Below are 6000 nucleotides of genomic sequence, written 5' to 3'. Positions count from 1 at the left end.
ATTAGAATGGCACTTTATGCATTGGTTTATAATATTTTTTTCTGATTTATTTTTTTTATATGTCGCCTGGCGTTAGGGTCATATTTGGGTTTGGGTAGGGATGTCATTTTATGTAAATCTAACCCTGAACTGAAGCGAAAATGGTAAGAAAATATGACAAAACAGTTGAGTAACCAATACATGATAATCACACGAAAACAAGAATTCGTTATACGATCACGAAAAAACAAAGACATTTGTGATAATATCACGAAAATAGAATCAAAAAATTACGTGACTATATAATGAAATTTCCTGAGACTGGGCTGAATATACACATACACCAAAGGAAATGTAAAAACGTGAATCGGACAATAGGTGCTCTTTAAGGTTGTATTCACATTGTAACTATACCGAACCGTACCCAAGTGCCACTGTCCACCCTCCCCACTCCACTACTGGTCTGCCCTGACACTACACTTTATAATCCGGACTTGAGCACGCTTATTTCTTTATTATGCGATTGTTCTGAAGAAATCTGGAAGATATGCGCACATTTTTTTGTGTGCTTTTGACTTCATGCTGTGCTGTGGAGAACGATTGGAGTATGCCATTAAAGTAACACGAGAGCGATTTGTAGGGCCCTATGAAATCTGTTTAATTTTTTCCCAAATTCCATTTATTTATTCTTAAATTTCGTGTTTTCCGTTTTATTAATTTCAAATTCCGTGTTTTCCGCTTAAATTTTTTTTGTATTCTGGTTTTAATGGTTAAGTAAAATTTCAGTCATCATAAGGCATATCTTATCAACTGAAAACATTAAACGAATACAATTTAACAACAATTTATTGAAAGTGTGATCACACTGGTCAAACGAGCCAGACTTTGAAAGGCAAACATACTCGGGGTAAGCTTTGGTCTTATAGTGAGAGTATGCCCTTAAAATTAAACCCCTTTAGTGTAATGATGTTTGCTGGATCTAAGGATACGATGTCATAGAAATGTTCAAAAATAGTTTTGAAATTTTTAATCTTTTTTAATGCAAGTTACATTTTTTGTTTGGTTTTGTGTGAAATATGGATTGGATGACTCTTCATGATATTCACCCAGATAACTGACTTCTATAAAGCAGACGTCTGGGGAACAGATGATACATTTACAACCAGCAGGACAGAAATAAGACACTGAACCCATATTTATCCACATAACATTTCAAAAGGAGCAAATACTGCAAGTTTTACTGTCTTGTTTTAGCCCGGTCGCTCCCCCGCAGTGGTCTGTCAGAGGTCTGAGCCCGATCCAAACACATACCCGTGACATCAGCACGGCCACACGGAATCCCGCCCCCATCACAAAGTTTACACTCGAGTAAAAATAAGGCGAGACTGAGAGTTCGACCCTGTGTTTGTTGGCAGAGCGCAAACCATTTGTGGTGATGACTGAGGTTTTGCTTAATCAAAGGCTGGACGACCAGAGAAAGAGAGAGAGAGAAAGAGAGAGAGAGATGGGGTTTGATCATAAGGATAATTTTCACTACAACAAACATTTAAATTAAATCAGTGCTCTTCAGGTGTGATATTCATACTACGTGTAAGCAGACCTGCCAATCTGTACACATTTTGCATAGCAAGTATGCATTTTGACCTAAAGTACGCTGGTACTCTAAACTACCCTTACAAAAATTATCCATGGTTTTACTACAGTTAAAACCAAAAATCGTCCCAAATTGTTAACGATTAACATAGGCTGCTAATGCATATTTTGGATCTTGAAATAGACTCTGACTAAGCTCATGTTATTTAATGTGCATGTGCGATGTGCGATACCTGCGAGTTTTCCTACACCCGACGCCGCGCAGCGCTTCTCGCCCGGTGTGCGACCCCCTTGAAGCACCCGGCTAGCCTTTCAAGGTATGTGCAAGCAAATACAAAAATTAAAAGACAGTCAATGCTAATGTAGACCCTGGTTAAATAAGGATTTAAAGTTGGATATGAAGATGAAATCTGACACATTTAGCTTCAGTGTTAAAACGGATAAAATAATTGCTGTTTGTGGTTTTATATGGGCTTTAATGGCAATATATATTTTTTTAATAATATGGGAAAAAAGAGCATTTTTGGAACTGAAATAGTTCAACATTTTTAAATATGAACTATGAACGGAACTAGTTCATTTTAAAATTTGTGTACTGAACTTTGAACTAGTTCATGTAGAAAGTGAAATTTCCCAACACTGGTGTCTACCTTATGTAGTGTTATATCACTATTCATTAGGGGTGTAACGGTACGCAAATATCACGGTTCGGTGCGAACCCCGGTTTTGGAGCCACGGTTCGGTTCATTTTCGGTACAGTAAGGGAGAAATGCAAACATTAAACTGCAGGTTGTTTATTACTTTAAACTTTTTTTACAATTTGTTTACACTTTTTTAAACACTTTATTAAAATATAACAGATAAAATATATATAAAATGAAAAAATAATAAATAAAATACTACTGCAAAGTTATTTTTTACATTATTTTATAACAGAAGGTAACTCTTATCTTAACCTTCTCTTAAACTTTTTCTACTAAAACCTTGAACTAACAAATTCAATTCCTGAATACATTTATGAACTATTAGCCTACATTTTTGCCACTAAAAATTTTCTGTTTTGATTTATTTTGGATTGTTTAACTCACAGAAATGAATTGGCTATGTACCATCTCTGTATAAAAATAATATTACTGCTCTATGTGTAACTGCATAGCAAGCAACATGATGATATACTTATTATACACTCATTTTGAGATTAGTGAGCTGCATATATAGCCATCTTTGATCTTTTGCACGTTTATCCTAATCTTTGCTTGTGTCATCAATGTAAGCTGTGACTTTACTTACGAACCCCTCCGCAGCCGAGTAACAGCTGAGTAAGCCCGGGTTACAGCTCTTCTCTGTCCCGACCAGCTGATCGCAATGTGACAATGATATGATTGACGTGATATGCAGATGAAAAATCTGATCACGCATTCCTTATTCTTGCTGTCACAGAAAGCGCGTCTCATGAATGCGTAGCAACGAAAGGCGCGCATCCTCTCACGCACTTTTAAAAGAACAAAGCAGCGCGTTGACACGCGTTTAACATGCGCTTTTAGATACGACACGTAAACGTTTACATCAATAATCAAACGGATATACAACTCAGTAAAGAAAAATCTTTCTGCGGGCCGAATTATGTTATATGTTTGACAGAAGACTTGCGCTGAACGCGGAGACTTCCGCCACTTAATATGTTCGTGCGGAAACGCACGTATGATGTTCCGCACCGGCGGACACAAAGTGCATTCGGCCTTTCGGTGCACGTGTGCACCGTGCCGAAAGCCCTGAACCGAAACGGTCCGGTTCAAATACACGTACCGTTACACCCCTACTATTCATAGTAAACCTTTCTGTCTCTATATACAGTAAATAACTTAGACAGACTTCCAGAGCTGCCCAACTGTCCTGTCCAAGTGAAGGGGGAAATTGGTCTCAGGTGCGCAGACGTCTACTGGCTGCAGTTAGAAGCTGCTTTTCACCTCATTTATTCTTATATATGTGACAGGTGAACTTTTAAAGTCCCAGTTAATGGAAGAACTTCAGTTGTGACTCAGCAAAAGCTCTCAGGTTTAGACAGTGTGATGAGATAAATGATCTTGACTAGGAAACTAATTTAGACTTAAGTCTAAAGGACATCTGAGAGGTCACCTGGGGTCCCCTTACACTAAAAGAAGTGAATCCTGCTTGTTGAGTTAAATCTTTGTATAGCCACATGAATAATATCTAGAGTTTAGGGAAACATGGCAAACATTTGCATCTGCTAATGTCTGGATGTTTCCGGTACGTCTCAGATCGACCGGTCTGCGGTCATCGTGGATCTGACGTGACCCATGTTTCCTTCTTATCGAAACACTCAGTAAAAATGTCACCGAACCAAAGTTAAAAGTACTTGTAGTGGTGGGGGTGACTCATCTCAATATGACTCTATAAAGGGTTTAATTCTATTTCAGACACACGTGACACTTACAGCTCAGTCCTCCTCCGGAGCAGTCGAGCGCAGTCGCGGGCGGACGGCAGGATCGTATGCGTCACCAATCACTGCTCTGCAGTGGAAACGCTGGCCAATGCAAGATGCTGTGAAATCTTCTGAGCTGTGAAACAGTAACCACACACACTTTAGTGTATGCGGTATTCCCTGTTATTAAAGAATTATACTGTACAGTCTGTCTGGGCCTCAGGGAATCCCCTGTACACCACATACACACACAACAGTATCAGTTTGAGTGTCCTCTGACTCACGGTAACAGCTCTCAAATATTTAGCTTGAAGAGTGATGGGAAACATGTCGATCTCCAACTTTTTGGAAATATCTTCCCAAAAAGTTATTTCAAACTCTGCTAAAATGGTTTTTGCTTCACGGAAGATAAAAGTCATAGGGTTTAGATTATACGAGTCAATGATAGCAGAATTTTTGTGTTTCTTGACAAATGGGTCACACGTTAGTTAAACTGTCTGGAACTGAACAGTAACCAACATTATTGTTTTCATCTTCTCCCACCGTTCTCTGAAAACCTCATTTAACTTTTTCAGAAAATGCATTAATAACCCAGCAAATGAGTTATGTTAGCCGAGTCAAAATAAGTTTTAACTAGACTTTTCTGAAGCTTGCCAATGCATAACTATTTCAGGGCTCCAGACTAACTTTTTTCACTAGGAGCACAGTGGCCCGCAGCTGAAAATTTTAGGGGCGCAACCAGAAAATTTAGGGGCACATACTGTAAATCAACATGCTATCCAAATATTCACATTTCTACTAATTTCAACTGTATTACTAATAAATACTTTAATGATAGATGCAGAAAGTACAATGTGCTGTTTTCAAATTCAATGTCACATCACACAAAAAAGGTCAAATTTACTGGTCGCACATGTGCAACTGGATGTAAAATTCAGTGGCACACTCTCAAATTTTGGTGGCAAAATGCCCCCATTTGGTGGCAGTCTGGAGCCCTGTATTTAGAGCATTGCTGGTTATTGGCCAAGGTTAAACTAAAACCCCACAAACTGCTTTTTTAAGTAATGTGAAACATTCATTCACCAAGCTTTAGGATTATATGTATTTCTTGTGCATTGTGAGATGTGTTACACACTTTAGTGTAACATATAGCGTTGTGTACTAAACACTTGCTGTAGCCAACAGTACTATTAATACTGTACATCTCTGCAGTATACAGATTAATGTATGTAACGTTGTGCTTTTTTTAAGCCGGTTGCTACAATGAAGATTTCTTCTGTGTTCAGTGCTGTAATTCCAGCCCATTTATTCCACTCGCTCGACGCGGGCAACGGCCAAGCTGAAGTTGGCGCGTGGAGGAAGACGCCAGTCGCCGAGTTTTCCAGCGCAGATGAGGCCGTACCCTACTAACAAAATCCCCCTACACTTCTGAAGAATTCATGCTGACATGCACGACACACGCCAAACAATGCACAATAAATAGATTATCACATTAACCATGGAACAAGCTGGGGATGGCAGAAATGAACGAGAGAGAGAGAGACCGAGAGAGGAAGAAAGCGAACTGTTGTTGAATTTCTGGCTCAACATGAAAAGCTTTAGGCTGGATCGTATTCCTCTGTCGAATCTGTGCCACACAAAGCAAATCAGACACACCATGCGGCTATTAATAGCAAGAGCGAATACCACAAATTAATTACAGACTTTGGGTCTTCCATCGACATCGGGGTGTGTGTTAGGCCGCCTGGAAGACACTTCTGTGATGGAGGTTGGATAGATTAGACCTTGAACAAGCTAAACTTTTTAAAGTTTAAAAAAGTTTTATGATCAGACACAGAAGAAATATAGAGTAAAATACTCCATTAAATGTTATTGGAAAACCTCTTTGTACAGTAGAAATGAAAGTTTTCTGGATGTAAGAGGGGTTTCTTTATTACATTTACATTTAGACATTTAGCAGACTTTGTCCAAAGCAACTTATAAAT

This window comes from Misgurnus anguillicaudatus, chromosome 1 (assembly GCF_027580225.2).
Source record: "Misgurnus anguillicaudatus chromosome 1, ASM2758022v2, whole genome shotgun sequence".
NCBI lineage: Eukaryota > Metazoa > Chordata > Actinopteri > Cypriniformes > Cobitidae > Misgurnus > Misgurnus anguillicaudatus.
The sequence above is the reverse complement of the archived record's forward strand: the minus strand, read 5'-3'. Positions refer to the sequence as shown.